This window comes from Polypterus senegalus, chromosome 2 (genome assembly GCF_016835505.1).
Source record: "Polypterus senegalus isolate Bchr_013 chromosome 2, ASM1683550v1, whole genome shotgun sequence".
Lineage (NCBI taxonomy): Eukaryota > Metazoa > Chordata > Cladistia > Polypteriformes > Polypteridae > Polypterus > Polypterus senegalus.
Genome location: NC_053155.1, coordinates 299,496,095 through 299,515,725, shown reverse-complemented (window position 1 = coordinate 299,515,725; position 19,631 = coordinate 299,496,095).

Below are 19,631 nucleotides of genomic sequence, written 5' to 3'. Positions count from 1 at the left end.
CCCAATTCAATGCTTATCCCATGCCACGCATAGATGACCTCCTCGAGGGGCTGGGTCAAGCAAAATACTTGACATGACAAAGTGGTACTGGCAGATTCCTTTAACAGACTCCGTGAAGGATCAAGACTGACTGGCAGTATCTTGTTCTTCCATTATAGTTACACGGGGCTCCTGCCCCACAACTTACCAGCGTCTGGTGGACAGAGTGCTCTGTCCTCATAACACGTATAGTACTGCATACTTGAATGACGTTGTCATCTATCCCAGCACGTGGAAGGAACACGTACAGCAGGTCACAGCGGTATTGCGGGCACTAGGAGAGGCCGAGCTTCGAATCAATCCCAAGAAATGTTTCTTCAGACTAAGAGAGGCTAGATATTTGGGCTACCTGGTGGGTCGGGGTACTGTGAAACCACAGTGTTCAAAACTAAATGCCATTCTCAAATGGTGCCATCTGCGAACCAAGCACAAGTCCAATCATTTCTTGGTTTGGCCAGGTACTACCGCCGGTTTGTGCCTCGCTACTCTGAGAGAGCAGTGCCCTTGATGGATCTGAAGAAGAAAAGAGCTCCCAACAATGTGGTACGGTCTGACAAGACAGAAGCTGCATTCTGTGACTAAAAGCAGGCTCTTGCTTCAGCACCTATATTAATAGCCCCTAACTACTCTCTCCTATTTATCCTCCAGACGGATGCTTAGGACACCAGTCTGGGCGCCGTGTTGAGCCAAAGTGTCAATGGTGTTGAACACCCTGTTATGTACCTAAGCCGGAAACTGTTGAACTGGGAGACCAGGTATGCGGCGATGGAGAGGGAACCCTTGGCGATTAAATGGCCGATTACACAGTTGAGGTACTAACTCTTGGGCCGGGAGTTTACTTTGGTGATGGGTCATGTGCCCTGTAATAAATAAAGAGTCTTTCAAAAATAGAAAAGATTTGGGGATCGTCTCCATATATTGTCGTCCAGACAAAGTGAAAATACGGTTGATTCAGAATGACTTTTCAGTACAGAATGAATGAATAACAGTAACAAAATGGTGTTTAAATAACAGATGGGATGATGGGAGAGGAAATGGTTGGCAGGAAGTGACGATTGGAGGCGGGACCATGGAACCAACGTCATCGTGAGTAGACAGGAGTAGTTGAGTGTGGAACCGGAAGTGACGTCATCGCGGCCATTTTGGAACTGAAAATGGATGGGTTTATTTTTCTTCCAGTTTTCTGTAGGTAGAAAGAGATTCAGGTAAGTACCACGTGATAAACCCTTGTCTCGCGAGATTTCACTCACCTTTGGGCTCTTTGACTGCCTCCAACTCGCACGTGTGTGACAGCCCTTACAGTGGATGGCCCTAGGAGTCAAACCCACGGGTCACTAGGTGGTTTCTTGACCTCCAACAGTACAATTTTTCACTCATTCATCATGGGGGCTCGTTTCATGCCAATGCTGATGCCTTCTCTCGAGCCCATGACCTCTCGTTGCAGGTCACCCAACCCGATGGGTCTGGGCTTAGGGTTGGGGGTCGGTGATCGGGGCTCTGTCACACATGTGTGAGATAGGAGGAAGCTAAAGGGCACAGAGAATGGTACTGACTCACCCAACCAGGGGGCAGTGGGGTGCACTGACTTTCTTTCTAAGTCCCCTGCAGACCTTTCCCCAGAAATCCTGCCAGGTTCCAGTGTCTCGACTCTGAAGACATCACTTCCTGTCCTGGCCCTCTGAGGACGAAATCACTTCCCCAAGATTCCTATAAACCATCACTCCTCTCCTCTGGATGTCAGTTCTGTTTTGGACTCAGTCTTGTAAACTACTCTTGCTTTACAATTTTTTATTTTTGCAACCAGGAACGTATTATACAGGCGACTGCCCCAAACCTTTCACACCGTATATTCTTATTGTTCTTGAGAATGCTGGTAAGAGGAGCCCTGCATCATGCAGTTCATTAAGTACAGTTCAAATGCAATGGTATAATTAAAAATGCAAAAAGTTCTGACATGGACCTCAGTAGGCTTTGCGACCTAGGAACCAAGTTACTATTCTATAACATTATTTACTGCTCTGATGCATATCTTTCTGATCATAAAATAGGTCATTATGGTAGTGATTGACAAGACAAATTAATAACTAATTGCAGAATTATGGTATTTGAAGGATCCTCTAGACTGCCTTTTTCTCTTGCACGATTTGGCTCAAAAACTAAGCAGCATATCTCGTATCATAACAGGCTTAAGTTTCAAGTTTGGTATTATTCCGTCCAGCCATTTTAGCTCTAGACCATCCTCAAGAAACTGTGACACACAGACACATAGACAGACACACATCCTCCCTCATTGGTATATCGATGTTTTCGGCATCAGAGGACCATAAAACGTTGTAATCTGTCAAAAAATGAAAATCAAAATTTTTTATCAAATCTAAAGTTTTCACTCCTCCCTCATAGCTGATAGGTTCTGGTCGGGGAATGCGCAAAGCAAAAACAATGAAATAAAGGAATATATTTATAGTGGCTGAAAAAATCAATGCAGTGAAGAAAAAAGAAAAACAAATGGTGTTCTCCTATCATAAAGGAACAAAGTTCAGGAAGGTAAAACCACAGGATAAATGAAAAGACAAAAACAAAAATAAAACAACAAATAAAAGCAAAATCAAAAGTGAAAACTGAAGCAAAAACAGGCATCCTACCAAACTCCGGACACCTCCACAAAGTCCAACATTTTGGAGTTATAGAATATACACAGCAAACTTTCATTTCTGTTTCTAGTACACTACAACATCAAACTCCACTCGGCCCAATGATGACCTCTTGCGGCTGCAGTCTCACGTTCACAACCTTAGTATTAGCCTGCTGGCACCAGCCAATCAAGGCAGACGTTGAGATGCTCACCATGCAGTGAGCTTCAAGCCAAGTGCGCATGAGTTCACTGTCTCTCCACCATCCACTTAAATACCTTTACGACTCATTAAAGTCCTATACAGGATCCTTTTCTTCTGTGTATTGTACGCCTATGTTGGAAACAAATCTTCACTCTCCTATTTCCCACACATAGACAGAGGAGAACCACTTCAACCACCACCAATGTGTAGCACCCACATGGATGATGCAATGGCAGCCATTATCGCGTCATCTCATTCAAGATGGCGCCGACTGGTGTGGCTGGCCGTCTGCTTGTCCCGCTAATCTATGTTTTAACTTTGTTTTTATGTTTTAGTTTATCTCAACGGCCACTGTCCTACGATCATGATTCTTTACTTAACATATTTTCTTGCTTTCATCTCCTGATGGGATATTATGTGAACCTCCACCTCCACCAGGTGTTCAACTTTATCAATGAGCTGAATGCCTCTCGGAGATGCAAATGCACCCGCCGGCGCTCTGGAAAAAGAGTCGGTATGGCCGTTAAACAACGTCGACTCAAGTCCCAGAGCTTGGATTCCCAATGCCTGCAAGTCGTATATGATCCATCTTCTCCTGCACAGGACATGGACGCTGGATACCGGAATTAATTTCTCCATTTCAAGGCGGCATCACTCTTCTGGTAATCTTCACATGCTCACCCAGTGCTCATCCCGCAGCGAGCTCTTCTACTTCTATCAAAACTACTTCTATAAAACTTTTATTCTCCAAGACTTATTATCTCAAATAATCTGGATTTCTTCTTCATCACTGAGAACTGGATTGTAATTGGTGACTCTTCATGTTTTACCGACTTGGTACCATCAGGTTATTCATTTTTAAACTCTCCGTGGCTGACTCGTCGTGGTGGGGGCATTGCCACTGTTTTTAAAAGTACATTCTTGTGTTGGAGCCTTACAAGAGGTCAGTTTAGTAGCTTCGAACTGCAACTTTTCGAAGTGTGCAGCTCCCCTTCTTTGCTGTGGTTTATAGACCTCATATAATTAATGATATCTTCATTTCTGAATTCTCTGATCTCCTGGCTGATATCACCCTCTGCCATGACAAACTCACTCTCTCGGTCACACCCTTGATTTCGTTCTTACACGTGATATTTCAGTTAGTAATATTGATTTATGCAATGTTTCTTTCACTGATCACTTTTCTGTAATGATGGATTTGAATATTACTGTACATGTCCCTACTATTAATTGTGCTTCACGCTGCTGTCGCTTTTTAAATTCTTCTGTTATATCCGATTTTAAAACCATATTCTCTAGTCTTGATGTGCATGTCCAAAATGATGATATCGATGATTCTGTCTTAAAATTTCATTCTTCTTGTAAAACGGTTTTAGACTCAATTGCTTCGCTCAAGATACGCTGTAGTAAGGGAAGACCTGCTCCCTGGCTAAATAAACTACGCGATCGCTGCGCTGTGCTGGTCGAACTGCGGAACGGCGTTGGAAAAAAGATGGTCTTATTGTTTCTAAAGAGATTTTTAGGACTTCTTTATTCAACTTCCAGGTTTCAGTTAAGAAAGCTAAACATGATTTCTTTGCTGATTTAGTATCTCGTCATTTTAAGAATCCTAGGGTCTTATTTAATTCAATTAATGCGGCCATTCACCCTCATTCTGTGATGGGATTAAATAGTACTGTTCTTTCATGTGAGCAGTTTCTTTCATTCTTTGTCAGTAAGATTGATAAAATTCACTGTGGTATTGTTCCAACTGGTTATGAACTTCCTACTGTTAAACAGGGCATTGTCTTGGAATCTTTTGATCTTGTCTCACTTGCACAGTTACAAAGAACTATTGACACCCTTAAACCACATCTCAGTCCTCTTGATATTGTACCACCACGCCTTATACTGGAAGCCTTTGATGTTTTGGGTCCATCTTTACTAGCCATTATCAATGATTCTATTAGTGAGGGATCTGTGCCCTCATTTTTTTAAACATGCTGCGGTGCGTCCCTGCCTAAAAAAGGCAGAATTAGATTTTGGAGTTTTAGCCAATTTTCGTCCGATTTCCCAACTGCCATTTCTGGCTAATATTTTAGAAAGTATTATTTATAATCAATTGGTTGATCACCTTAACTCCAATAATTTATTTGAGATCTACCAATCTGGTTTTAGGCGTTATCATGGTGTTGAGACGGCCCTCCTTAAAGTATTCAGTGACATCTATATTATTACTGACTCAGGTGGCGCTGCAGTCCTAGTCCTCCTTGACCTGGAAGTCTGTTTCCATAAAGCTGTCTCATAATTTCTAATGTGCAACAGCAACTACCGTATTTACGCGTGTACCACACGCACATTTTTTCCCGAAAATTAGCATTAGAAAATCAGGTGCGCGTCATACACGAGAAAATGTAATTCTATAATGTTTACTTCTTCAGCTTGGGCTCGCTCTCTCTCTTTCCTTGCTTGCTCATGCTCTCTCTCTCTCTCTCTTTCGCTTGCTTGCTTGCGCTCTCTCTCGCTTGCGCACTTTCGCTCTCTCTCTTTTGCTTGCTTGCTCTCGCTCTCTCTTTCGCTTGCTTGCTCACGCTCTCTCTCTCCTTCGCTCTCTCTCTTTCACTCGCTTGCTTGTGCTCTCTCTCTCTTTCACTCGCTTGCTCGCGCACTCTTTCTTTATCACTTGCTTGCTTGCTCGCTCTCTCTCTCTAAACGCTTCCTATACAATCACAACGCGCGTCATACATGGGGCAAAACCATTTTCGTGATTTTTGTTTGTAAAAATTAGGGTGCGCATCTTACATGAGGGCGCATGGTACATTTGTAAATATGGTAATTTTCTATGTGCCTTTGGTAATTGGTTCTGTTTAATGTTATTTTTATGTTTAATTGTTGCTCATCTTGTGTCATTTGTGTGGTACCCGGGCTCCACGGAGCTTGGTTCAAATCACAGACCTGTGGAGTTTTCTCTCCATGCCACATCCCAAAGAATAAGCACACTACCAGTGAAGTGGCCTATTGTAAGGGAGCGTGAGCTGCATCATGTGAGAGACTGGCATCACAATTGGCATTGGTCACTGTCTTGAATCTAATGTCTCCAGAACACTGCAAGCCTATAATAGTTTTAAACAGAGCAGAAAAAATGGCCTTCTGATCTCTAAGCTAAGAACCACATTAACGCTTGAGCTTATTCTATCAACATGGTGAATTGCTATTTTTCTTTAATTAACCACAAAGCATGCCTGATGTAACATTTATAGCCTTTGACTGATGTGGAGCCCTTATCGGAGTGTATAGTCGAGGAGTACAGTACTCACTTTGGCAGTTGCTACTTTGCTACAAACGGTCTACTACCTGAAACAGAGGGCTAACCAGTATGGTGATCTGTGTTCTTTATTTAAAAGCAGAATCAAAAAGGTGGATAGTAGTATAATGTCAGGCGGCTTCTGTCAAAATTTAATCCGAGTTTGATTGATGAGATTAAACCACGCCCCCTTTTAATCGAAGACCGGAAGTCCGCCCCACCCACCATCTGTTGTTAGTTGACCTTGTTGACCTTTCAGGAAGTCCCTCCCCACACCCCCGGATGTTTTGTTGACCTTGGATGACCTTGATCCGGGCCCCTGTTGATTAATGACAGGAAGTCCCCTCCCCCAACCACCGGTTGTTTGTTGACCTTTAGCCCAGCCATCTGTTTTCCCCAGGAAGCTGTCAAGGGCAATTTGATGGATGCCCCCCACCCTCCTTGAACCCCCACCACCCCGCCCCTGCTTGGCCACCTGCATTGCCCCATCACTAGGGCAAGTTCAGACATGCCCAAGGGCTGCCTAGGCCCCCCTTGAACCCATCACCACCCCCACCACTTCCCAGCCCCCCACCCCTCTTCCAAAGACAGGTTCAGGCATGCTGCAGCCGGTCCCTGGACAAGTTCAGGCATGTTCCTATCCATACCCAGACTGAATGGCCTGCCTAAGCCTCACTGCAGCACATGATGTCTGGCCCCCGTGACACTTCTGAAACTGTTGTATAAAAGTCGGCATTTTCCTCAGTTCTAAACACTCTGTGAAGAAAAATGGAATCTATGACCGGCCCGTGAAGCATCAGTTCCGTAGGCTCTATTCTAAGGATCGTTTGAAAAGGTTAAAAGATGTTTGGTTCCTGAGTTTCTTCAAGCTGGAGCGACCGACGAGGAACGGGTCAAGTTGTGCTTGAAACAATGGTAGAATCATGCGCGATCGATAAGGAAAAATGTCATCAGCCTGTAGTATTCAAGGACTGAATTCTGCAAGCTGAAGCGGCGGCCGTAAAGGACTAACTGGTTGAAACATCGTTCAATCGGCGACGCAATTGTAAAACCCCTTTATTTACGCCGCCCCATCCCTCTTACCATAAATACTCAGTCTGTCAATGGATCCAGACAAAGGATCAGACCGTTTCAGAATTCTTTGAAGCTTTTAAAAGCTCTCGGCATATAGTCAACTCCGGACTCTGAAATGACGGATGCGGCGTAACAGCCTCGGGTTTCCGCCTAAGACTCCAAAGACTGCAGCTTCAAGACCTGAATCTTACCATTTCTATAACTCTGGCGGATGGATTGCCTTCAGGACCACCAAGAATCTGACCAGCGTTATTTTACTATACGGCCTGATTACACTCTCTGGTCAAGAGACCTTGAGACAGACAGCGGATTCCAGTTTCCTTGGTCTAGTCGTAGGTCACCCGTCACAGCCAATGGTGATCAGCCGGACACTGGCGTCTCCGTTAATGGCGATCAGACAGAAACCTCTTACCTAGCTCCAGGACAGCCTTGGGTGCACAAACAAGTTCCGCAGGAGCCGATGTTGATAGGACTTTCTGAGACAAATATGGATTGCCCCGATGGGGTACTGCCAGAAACCTGGAAAAAGGCCCTGCAGCTTGTTAAAGGTCTGATGACTTCTCTGCTGGACATTATTGTCTACTGCGACCAGAAAAAAGAATGTCAAGGCTGTGGTATAAATCACCCTGCCCAGGTAAGGCATACATGCCTCTTTGAACCTGAAATCGGCTACCGTCAAGGTCGCTTTCAGAAGATTCTGAATATTTTCCGTAAATATTGGCTGAAACGACTAGCTGTTAAAGTTCTCGGTATTTTAATATTCTACTGCCGATTCCCAAAATATGTGTAGTGGTTGAAAAGACTGTAGATGAATTTGAAAGTACCAGCTCTATTCATGATACTGTAATGCAGTCATTTTATGAAATGGATGAATACTCCTACTGTGTAACCCGTGTGGCAAATGAGTTTTGTAAGCGAAATATTAATCATGAGGGTCATATGAATCTGTGGACCAAATATGACCTGGAACTTGATGATATGATAGAGCTGATGGGTCTTTCTGAGCCTGAAAACACAAACGCCTGAAAAAATTCAGACTCTTAAATAAAGGTTTTCTAATTTTTTAACTGGTGTCAGTGTCTGTTTTATCACCGGCGATGGAGCAGGTCTTGGAAAAAACATATTATAACTCTGAGAATCCCGGATCCTTGGGGGGTAAGGATTCCTTGAAAAGAGCTCTCTCAAGCGGGTCACCATATTGGGTCCCAAGAAGTGTCAGATTGGTTATCTGGGCAATACACCTACACGATACATAAACCGCCAGAATCCATTTTAAAAGGAATAAGGTGTATGTTTCCAATATTGACGGCCAATGGCAGGTCGATCTGGCGGATATGACAAACCTGTCCGAGTATAACAGAGGTTACAAGTATCTACTGACTTGTATAGATATTCTTTCTAAATACGCTTGGGTCAGGGTTCTGAAAAACAAAACGGGTAAAGAAGTAACCAGGGCTTTTCGAGAAATTTTGGAGGAGGGAAGAGTACCCGTCAAACTTCAGACGGATAGCGGTAAAGAGTTTCTCAATCGGGAATTTCAAAGCCTGATCAACAAACACGGGATAAAACATTTCACCACAGCTAGTGAATTAAAGGCTTCGGTGGTGGAGAGGTTCAATCGAACTCTGAAGACCAAAATGTGGCGTTATTTCAGCTCCCGGAATCCCGGTCCTATCTGCCGGGGCTACAGGACTTGGTGAAATCTTATAATCTCAGCTATCACCGAGGTATAAAAATGGCCCCTGCTGAGGTGAGTAGTTCCAATTCTTGGAAAGTCTTTAAAAACTTATACGGCCTAACTAAAACCAAAAGAAATCTAAAATATAAATTCAAAGTCGGCGATACGGTCAGAGTATCAAAATCCCGGAATCCTTTTACCAAGGGCTACGAACAAACCTTTTCAGACGAGGTATTTACCGTTTCTGAACTAGTCCCCAGGGATCCGCCGTCTACAAGCTCAAGGATTATGACGGTGAAGACATTATAGGTTCGTTTTACGTCGCCGAGTTACAAAAGATTCGAGGTACGGACGTCTTTAGGATTGAAAAGATTTTGGCGAAAAAATATCCGTAGAAAAAGCATATTTTGGTGAAATGGTTCGGTGGCCGAAAAGTTTAACAGTTGGATCCCTGAAAGCTATCGCAAGACGTTAAATACTGAGAATCAAAATTAGTATTTCATTCACGGTCTGATCACAATGGAGAGAAAAGCTTTTACGTTGTACTACCCAGCAATTCTTCCCAAGATGTTTTCCCTAATAATACCATCGCGAATTTACCGTCAAATTATCCGCCCCAATCGAACTACAGGGCCCCTGGGAAGTTGGATTGGCCGAAATTCAGTATCCGCACACCTGGAATACCCTAGACAAACCGGATAATGAATTTATGTTGGTGAATCCGCTAATAGCTAAATTTTATAGTATTCCCGGGCTATTACTCTAGTGTCGAAAGTGTCAGACAAGATGAATGAAGTGGTGTTGAAAGATTCAAATTCTTGGAGTCCCGTTCATCAGACCCTCGAAATTCGCTATAGCTCTAAAGCGTAGATTCTATTTCTCAAACACTGTGAAGGATGAAACTCTGCATGTCAAGGGACAATTAGGTAGGATTCTAGGAGCTCATCCGGACAAAACTATTGGTCTGGTGAATGAAGCTCCTTACCCTGGATATCAGAGCGGGGTTTTATTCCTTGTACGTCTACAGCGACATTGTTTCTCACCAAAGAGTCGGAGACAGCTACGTCCCTCTCTTGAGATGCGTACATATTGAGGATGAGATGAATAAGATTACCACAATCACCTACGACAAACCGCACTACGTTCGGTTAGCAAGAATCAGTTTGATACTTTGACCATTGAAATAAAGACGGATCAGAACAAAGCGGTTCCATTTCAGTTTGGCAAGGTCCTAGTCAAGTTACATTTCAGACCCTCCAAGAGGTGTATACACGACTAATACTGAGATGAGATCTTACCTGGACCCCAACCCTTACGTGCATTATTATGAAGCCCAAGCCGGTAACGGACTCCCCGGGTTCTCTGGGTCCCCAGTGATGTACGGCTCTGGGATCGGAGGGATATTTCGAGGGTTATTTAGAAGAGCTTTGCCTCTCCTGAAAAGAGGATTCGAAATTGTCAAGCCACACATTAAATCAGCCGCTAAGAATATTGTCAAAGACGTGGTGGCTGGAGCCGTGTCAGGAGCGATGACTCGAGGAAACGAAGAAAATCAAGCTGGGGCTGGCCTAATGGTGATGAGGAAAACTAAACGTAAGAGGCCTCCCGGTCACGACCAGCCCGATCATCAAAAAGACGCCGGTTCAGCTTTTACTTCATTTTCTTCTCTCCGCCACAAGGATAAGTCCCGCGCCCGCAGAAAAAAGAAATCGAAAAACATTTTTTAACTCAAGATGTCTTTCGTTCATCGAATGTCTCAAGAGTGTGTGAAATCCGAACTGGACTTGTTTACGGTACCCTATACTCAGACTAGTGTAGAAAAAAGCATCTATGTCGAGGTCCCCCCTCTCTCAGCTCTATCTGAAGTCGCCCGCTGGAGTTTCTGATTACCGGAATGGGGAAGACTACTTGGACCTGAATAACACGCTTCTACACGTCCGCTGCAAAATCGTCAATGCCGACGGAACTAATCCACCCCCCGTGGCCAAGGTAGCCTTTGTTAATTATCCGATAGCCGCTTTATTCTCACAAGTGGATGTAACCCTGGGAGATCGCTTAATATCCCAGAGTTCCAACCTTTACCCGTATAGGGCCCTTTTTGAGGGATTGTTAAATTACAGCAGTGAAACTCTCAAGTACCAATTTGGTACGGGTCTTTTTTACAAAGACTCGGCCGAACATGAAAACACAACCTTGGACGGTCCGAATGAGGGGTTCAAAAAAAGAAACGGTTATACGGCCCAGGGTAAGACAGTAGAACTCCTTGGATCTATTCATTCTGACCTATTTTTTCAAGAAAAATTAATTCTAAACGGAGTGGACGTCAGAATAAAAATGGTGCGTAGCAAAAATGAATTCTGTCTGATGTCCGGAGATGCCGAGCGTTACAAAGTAAACATTTTAGCCGCCTCTCTTTTTGTCAAGAAAGTTAAAGTTTCAGCGGTGAAATTGGGGCACGCACCCGCACTCACAAACGCCAACGCCAAGTACCCCTTGGAAAGAGTGAATATGAAAGTTCTCAGTTTACCGGCCGGGATTCGGGTGAGCAATCAGGAGAATTTGTTCTTGGGACAATTACCCAAGTACGTGGTCCTAGGCATGGTGGATAATGACGCTTTTCCGGGATTACGCCAGAAACCCCTTCAATTTCAAACATAACCATGTGGAATTCCTGGCCTTGTATTTGGACGGAGAACAGATTCCGCCAAACCATTTCAGCCCAATTTTGCTAATGACACCACCGCCGAGAATATTACAACCTGGTGTTGGCCACGGAAAACACTTGAAAGACCAGCCTCTAGCCATCAGCCGTTCTGAATTCTCTAAAGGTTACACCCTGTTTGCCTTTGATTTGACGCCAGATCAAGAATGCGGGGACCATTTCTCATTGATGAAAACAGGGAACATGAGATTTGAAATCCGCTTTCGGCAGCCCCTACCCCATACTGTGAATCTAATAGTGTACGCGGTCTTTGACAACATTATTGAAATAAACCAGAGAAGAAATATACTTTATGATTACTAAAAAGCATGAATACCCTGCAGATCAACAAACTCATGTCCAGTAATCCGTACACAGAAAATCTGTTTTACGGAGTGTTGGCTTGACGAACTGCCTAAAAGATACTTACGGAGCTCCGACCATGATCATCGTCAATACTCACCGTCAAAAACAACCCGGAGAACACTGGTTGGCGATACATCTCAGAGAAGACGGAATTGGAGAATTTTTTGATTCCTATGGAGCTCCACCAGACTTTATCTATTTTCCTGAGGAAATATACAGTTTTAAACAGAAACTGTAAAGAAATTATTCACCATACCCGGCAGCTTCAAAACTGGTTTTCCACCGTCTCGGACAACACTGTATTTTTTTCCTGCACCATAGAGGAAAAGGACGCTCTTATCAAGAGGTCATGAACCTGTATTTTAATGAAGTCACCAAGAACGATGATATGGTTCAAAATTTTGTCAACACCTTGTCTAAGAACACTTTAAGAAGCTTTCAGGATCAACCCTGCATGCAAAGTTCTGGACCCTGTAATTATCTTAATAAAGAATAGGCAAACTGTGTAAAAAAATAATATTTTATTAAACAAAAAATATAATTACATTTCAATAAGGAATCCATTCATTCTTTTGTGAGATCTGGTTTTCCTGCCAACAGGTGTATCGGTAGCAGACGCGCAGCAGAGGCAGCAGAGACAGCAGAAGCTCCGTCTGGGGAGGTTGGTTTGAAACTCTCTAGAAGTTCTCTAGTGTCCATGTTTGGTACGGCCGATGTCGGAATGTTCAAGCCGGCCAGGGCCTTAATAAATTCTTTCCAACCCCTAGGTCTCCGATAGGATGGTATGTTATGACGGGCTGTTAAGTTCCGCATTAGATCAACCATATTCGTTCGGGGTAACGACTCTCCACGAAACACAAACTCTCCCAAGCCATTCCAATAGGTTGTATTAGGGTGATGCGTCATTTTCTGTAAAATTATTTCAGTATATTTCTTTGATTTATCCGGAGCACTTTTAAAATCTCGTCGTACACCCGTTCTTCTGGGGTACTAGGTGCATCTTTGAGTGCCTCTGGCGGCACCTCCTGGTTCTCGACAGGCATCAATAATGTCAGAGAACCGGTTTCTTTATCCGCTTTTTTCACAAAGGTAAGGTATCTTTGCAAGACGGCCGTATAAAGATTTACTTTTGCATCGACGCTCAAATCATCGCGTTCAAGTATGTGTTTCATCTGTTTATCCAGATCGCTTTCCGTGCGCTTAAAATGTCGTTGGAAGTCTGGGGTTTCTGATGCCACTGAGTCATTTGTTGTTGAGGGACCAGGTACATCTTACGCGTATATTCCATATTTATACTCTCGAAGCTATTAAACTAGTAATAAAAGGAATGGCCACGCTTAGCAGGGCTCCGAGAAAACCTCCTTTCTGATTTAAAAGGGCTTTTTTCTTTTTAACGGGCAGTTTTTTATCGCTGAGTTTTTAACGCGCAACGATGCTTCTTCAGCAACTTGAACTGCCTAGAAGTCAGGGGGACATGGCCTTTTAAAGTATTGAGAGCTATTTCGGCCAGAGCATAAATGAAATCGTCAGGAGCCTCGCTCAGCATCGCTTTTCTTCGGCGACAGGAGACCCTGTGCAGGGTCTTGAGCAAAGGGAGATTTCTTTTTATTCTGCACGACATGCCGTCTGTTTTCAAATACCCGGAAAATCGCCCGTCTTTATCTTTTCACGACGTACGCCACAGGCCAGCCCCAGCTTGATTTTCTTCGTTTCCTCGAGTCATCGCTCCTGACACGGCTCCAGCCACCACGTCTTTGACAATATTCTTAGCGGCTGATTTAATGTGTGGCTTGACAATTTCGAATCCTCTTTTCAGGAGAGGCAAAGCTCTTCTAAATAACCCTCGAAATATCCCTCCGATCCCAGAGCCGTACATCACTGGGGACCCAGAGAACCCGGGGAGTCCGTTACCGGCTTGGGCTTCATAATAATGCACGTAAGGGTTGGGGTCCAGGTAAGATCTCATCTCAGTATTAGTCGTGTATACACCTCTTGGAGGGTCTGAAATGTAACTTGACTAGGACCTTGCCAAACTGAAATGGAACCGCTTTGTTCTGATCCGTCTTTATTTCAATGGTCAAAGTATCAAACTGATTCTTGCTAACCGAACGTAGTGCGGTTTGTCGTAGGTGATTGTGGTAATCTTATTCATCTCATCCTCAATATGTACGCATCTCAAGAGAGGGACGTAGCTGTCTCCGACTCTTTGGTGAGAAACAATGTCGCTGTAGACGTACAAGGAATAAAACCCCGCTCTGATATCCAGGGGTAAGGAGCTTCATTCACCAGACCAATAGTTTTGTCCGGATGAGCTCCTAGAATCCTACCTAATTGTCCCTTGACATGCAGAGTTTCATCCTTCACAGTGTTTGAGAAATAGAATCTACGCTTTAGAGCTATAGCGAATTTCGCAGGGGTCTGATGAACGGGACTCCAAGAATTTCAATCTTTCAACACCACTTCATTCATCTTGTCTGACACTTTCGACACTAGAGTAATAGCCCGCGGGAATACTATAAAATTTAGCTATTAGCGGATTCACCAACATAAATTCATTATCCGGTTTGTCTAGGGTATTCCAGGTGTGCGGATATTGAATTTCGGCCAATCCAACTTCCCAGGGGCCCTGTAGTTCGATTGGGGCGGATAATTTGACGGTAAATCGTGATGGTATTATTAGGGAAAACATCTTGGGAAGAATTGCTGGGTAGTACAACGTAAAAGCTTTTTCTCTCCATTGTGATCAGACCGTGAATGAAATACTAATTTTGATTCTCAGTATTTAACGTGTCTTGCATAGCTTTCAGGGATCCAACTGTTAAACTTTTGGGCCACCAACCATTTCACCAAAATATGCTTTTTCTACGGATATTTTTTCGCCAAAATCTTTTCAATCCTAAAGACGTCCGTACCTGAATCTTTTGTAACTCGGCGTCGTAAAACGAACCTATAATGTCTTCACCGTCATAATCCTTGAGCTTGTAGACGGGCGGATCCCTGGGGACTAGTTCAGAAACGGTAAATACCTCGTCTGAAAAGGTTTGTTCGTAGCCCTTGGTAAAAGGATTCCGGGATTTTGATACTCTGACCGTATCCCGACTTTGAATTTATATTTTAGATTTCTTTTGGTTTTAGTTAGGCCGTATAAGTTTTAAAGACTTTCCAAGAATTGGAACTACTCACCTCAGCAGGGGCCATTTTATACCTCGGTGATAGCTGAGATTATAAGATTTCACCAAGTCCTGTAGCCCGGCAGATAGGACCGGTATTCCGGGAGCTGAAATAACGCCACATTTTGGTCTTCAGAGTTCGATTGAACCTCTCCACCACCGAAGCCTTTAATTCACTAGCTGTGGTGAAATGTTTTATCCCGTGTTTGTTGATCAGGCTTTGAAATTCCCGATTGAGAAACTCTTTACCGCTATCCGTCTGAAGTTTGACGGGTACTCTTCCCTCCTCCAAAATTTCTCGAAAAGCCCTGGTTACTTCTTTACCCGTTTTGTTTTTCAGAACCCTGACCCAAGCGTATTTAGAAAGAATATCTATACAAGTCAGTAGATACTTGTAACCTCTGTTATACTCGGACAGGTTTGTCATATCCGCCAGATCGACCTGCCATTGGCGTCAATATTGGAAACATACACCTTATTCCTTTTAAAATGGATTCTGGCCGGTTTATGTATCGTGTAAGTGTATTGCCCAGATAACCAATCTGACACTTCTTGGGACCCAATATGGTGACCCGCTTGCGAGAGAGCTCTTTTCAAGGAATCCTTACCCCCCAAGGATCCGGGATTCTCAGAGTTATAATATGTTTTTTCCAAGACCTGCTCCATCGCGGTGATAAAACAGACACTGACACCAGTTAAAAATTAGAAAACCTTTATTTAAGAGTCTGAATTTTTTCAGGCGTTTGTGTTTTCAGGCTCAGAAAGACCCATCAGCTCTATCATATCATCAAGTTCCAGGTCATATTTGGTCCACAGATTCATATGACCCTCATGATTAATATTTCACAAAACTCATTTGCCACACGGGGTTACACAGTAGGAGTATTCATCCATTTCATAAAATGACTGCATTACAGTATCATGAATAGAGCTGGTACTTTCAAATTCATCTACAGTCTTTTCAACCACTACACATATTTTGGGAATCGGCAGTAGAATATTAAAATACCGAGAACTTTAACAGCTAGTCGTTTCAGCCAATATTTACGGAAAATATTCAGAATCTTCTGAAAGCGACCTTGACGGTAGCCGATTTCAGGTTCAAAGAGGCATGTATGCCTTACCTGGGCAGGGTGATTTATACCACAGCCTTGACATTCTTTTTTCTGGTCGCAGTAGACAATAATGTCCAGCAGAGAAGTCATCAGACCTTTAACAAGCTGCAGGGCCTTTTTCCAGGTTTCTGGCAGTACCCCATCGGGCAATCCATATTTGTCTCAGAAAGTCCTATCAACATCGGCTCCTGCGGAACTTGTTTGTGCACCCAAGGCTGTCCTGGAGCTAGGTAAGAGGTTTCTGTCTGATCGCCATTAACGGAGACGCCAGTGTCCGGCTGATCACCATTGTCTGTGACGGGTGACCTTACGACTAGACCAAGGAAACTGGAATCCGCTGTCTGTCTCAAGGTCTCTTGACCAGAGAGTGTAATCAGGCCGTATAGTAAAATAACGCTGGTCAGATTCTTGGTGGTCCTGAAGGCAATCCAACCGCCAGAGTTATAGAAATGGTAAGATTCAGGTCTTGAAGCTGCAGTCTTTGGAGTCTTAGGCGGAAACCCGAGGCTGTTACGCCGCATCCGTCATTTCAGAGTCCGGAGTTGACTATATGCCGAGAGCTTTTAAAAGCTTCAAAGAATTCTGAAACGGTCTGATCCTTTGTCTGGATCCGCTGACAGCCTGAGTATTTATGGTAAGAGGGATGTGGCGTAAATAAAGGGGGGTTTTACAATTCGTCGTCGCTCGATTCGAACGATGTTTCAACCAGTTAGTCCTTTACCGGCCCGTCGTTTCAGCTTGCAGAATTCAGTCCTTGAATACTACAGGCTGATGACATTTTTCCTTATCGATCGCGCATGATTCTACCATTGTTTCGCACAACTTGACCCGTTCCTCGTCGGTCGCTCCAGCTTGAAGAAACTCAGGAACCAAACATCTTTTAACCTTTTTCAAACGATCCTTAGAATAGAGCCTACGGAACTGATGCTTCACGGGCGCCGGTCATAGATTCCATTTTTTCTTCACAGAGTGTTTAGAACTGAGGAAAATGCACGACTTTTATACAACAGTTTCAGAAGTGTCACGGGGGCAGACATCATGTGCTGCAGTGAGGCTTAGGCAGGCCATTCAGTCTGGGTATGGATAGGAACATGCCTGAACTTGTCCAGGGACCGGCTGCAGCATGCCTGAACCTGTCTTTGGAAGAGGGGTGGGGGGCTGGGAAGTGGTGGGGGTGGTGATGGGTTCAAGGGGCCTAGGCAGCCCTTGGGCATGTCTGAACTTGCCCTAGTGCGATGGGGCAATGCAGGTGGCCAAGCAGGGGGGGGTGGGGGTTCAAGGAGGGTGGGGGGCATCCATCAAATTGCCCTTGACAGCTTCCTGGGAAAACAGATGGCTGGGCTAAAGGTCAACAAACAACCGTGGTTGGGGGAGGGACTTCCTGTCATTAATCAACAGGGGCCCGGATCAAGGTCATCCAAGGTCAACAAAACATCCGGGGGTGTGGGGAGGGGACTTCCTGAAAGGTCAACAAAGGTCAACTAACAACAGATGGTGGGTGGGGGCGGGACTTCCGGTCTTCGATTAAAAAGGGGCGTGGTTTAATCTCATCAATCAAACTCGGATTAAATTTTGACAGAAGCCGCCTGACATTATACTACTGTGGATGCCTTGGTTTATAGATTTAAGAAGTGTATTGTTTGTAAGCTTTACTATTTTGGTTGATTACCTTTATTCCAACTAATTTTGAGGCAGCACAGTAGTTAGTACAGTCTTATAGCTCCAGAGCTTTCAAATCAAGCTCCAGCTAGTTAGCACTTGTGTTTTAAAGGCCCAAAATCTTAAAAATAAAATTAATAATAATAAAAAAATATGAATCCACTAGAGTGGATACTTTCTTTACTTCTGAACTGAAATGTCATACCCACTGGGCTCCAATATGACAGGAATATCACACATCACAACACTATGTGAAGGCCCCCAGCTTCATCCATTTAAAAAATAAATGCAAATAGTGTGAGCATGGCATTTGTCATATTCTTATTTTTTTGGCTTGCACAAGTGCTAAACAGAACAGTTCATTAACTGTCAAGTCGACCTTTTGGGTCTGCCAGTCTGAATTTTATAAATAGATCGGACTCAATCTCTTTTTTCTTTCATTGGTCCTAAATATAGCTGCTAATTCAAGCCTGGTGGGCATTTTTCCTGCAATTAGGGACTATCATGAATACAGATCTATCTAGAAATGAAAGCCTCATTGTTCGTGTCAGGCATACGACAGGCTCGACATGATCCTGCAGTATTAATGCTCACATTGAAATAAGGGGAGATGATGATTCATATGCAGGACCTTGTTACACTTTGGTTAATATTCAGACACAAATATGTTGTGTGCTTGTCCTGCCCTCATTTTTGCTTCATTATTTTTATTTCTTATCAGAGACAAAGTGTTTAACCCTGCTGCTTCTTAGCTACAGCTTAGGGACTCTGGTTCAGTTTCCAGCCCTATCACGGTGTGTACTTGGATTTTTACGGACACTTCAGTTTCCTCACACATCTCAAAAAGGTCTATTGTCACACGTCTGAAGTTTAAAAGGGGGCAGTTTATAAAGCGTCTCCTCCTATATTCTTTTTTTTCTAACACTGTACTCATTCTGTGTTGATTCTTGGGTTCATCATGGGTGTGTTTTTGCTTCTATCCTGTTCAATGCTTGTATGGCCTGGGTGTTGGGCAAGGTTGTGGGGTCTAGGGGCTGTGGGGCATCTGTTGGTGATGAAAGATTCACCGATCTTGACTTTGCTGACAATGCTGTGATCTTTGAGGAGTCAATGGAGGATCTGATTGGGGCATTCGAGAGACTGAGTGAGGAATCTGAGTGTCAGGGCTTGCAAGTGTCCCGGATAAAAACCAAGATCCAGGCCTTTAATGACCTCTTGGGCACGGCCATCAGTAATGTGTCTGTCTGCAGAGATCTTGAAAAGAGGTTTACTTACCTTGGCAGTGACGTTCATGGCTCTGGTGACTCTTCCTATGAAGTCAGTAGTCAGACTGGGAGAGCACAGGATCATGACTTCGCTGAAAAGGGGTGTGTGGCGCTCCCAATATCTTTGCAAAAAAACGAAAGTCCAAGTCTTCAGAGTCCTGGTGCGCCCTGTTTTGTTATATGGTTACAAGACATGGACGCTATCCAGTGACCTGAGACAAAGACTAGACTCCTTTGGTACTGTCTCTCTTCGCAGAATCCTTGGGTACCTTCGATATGACTTTGTGTCGAATGAGCTGTTACTCATGGAGTCCCGAATGAGGCACATTACCTGCATTGTGAAGGAGGGTGTTGTGGTTGCTGAGGACACAAGCAGCTGGACCAGACCAAGGACACCCACGTAACGACTGGCTGCTACAGATACACGGTCATTTCTGGAGGGTGGGA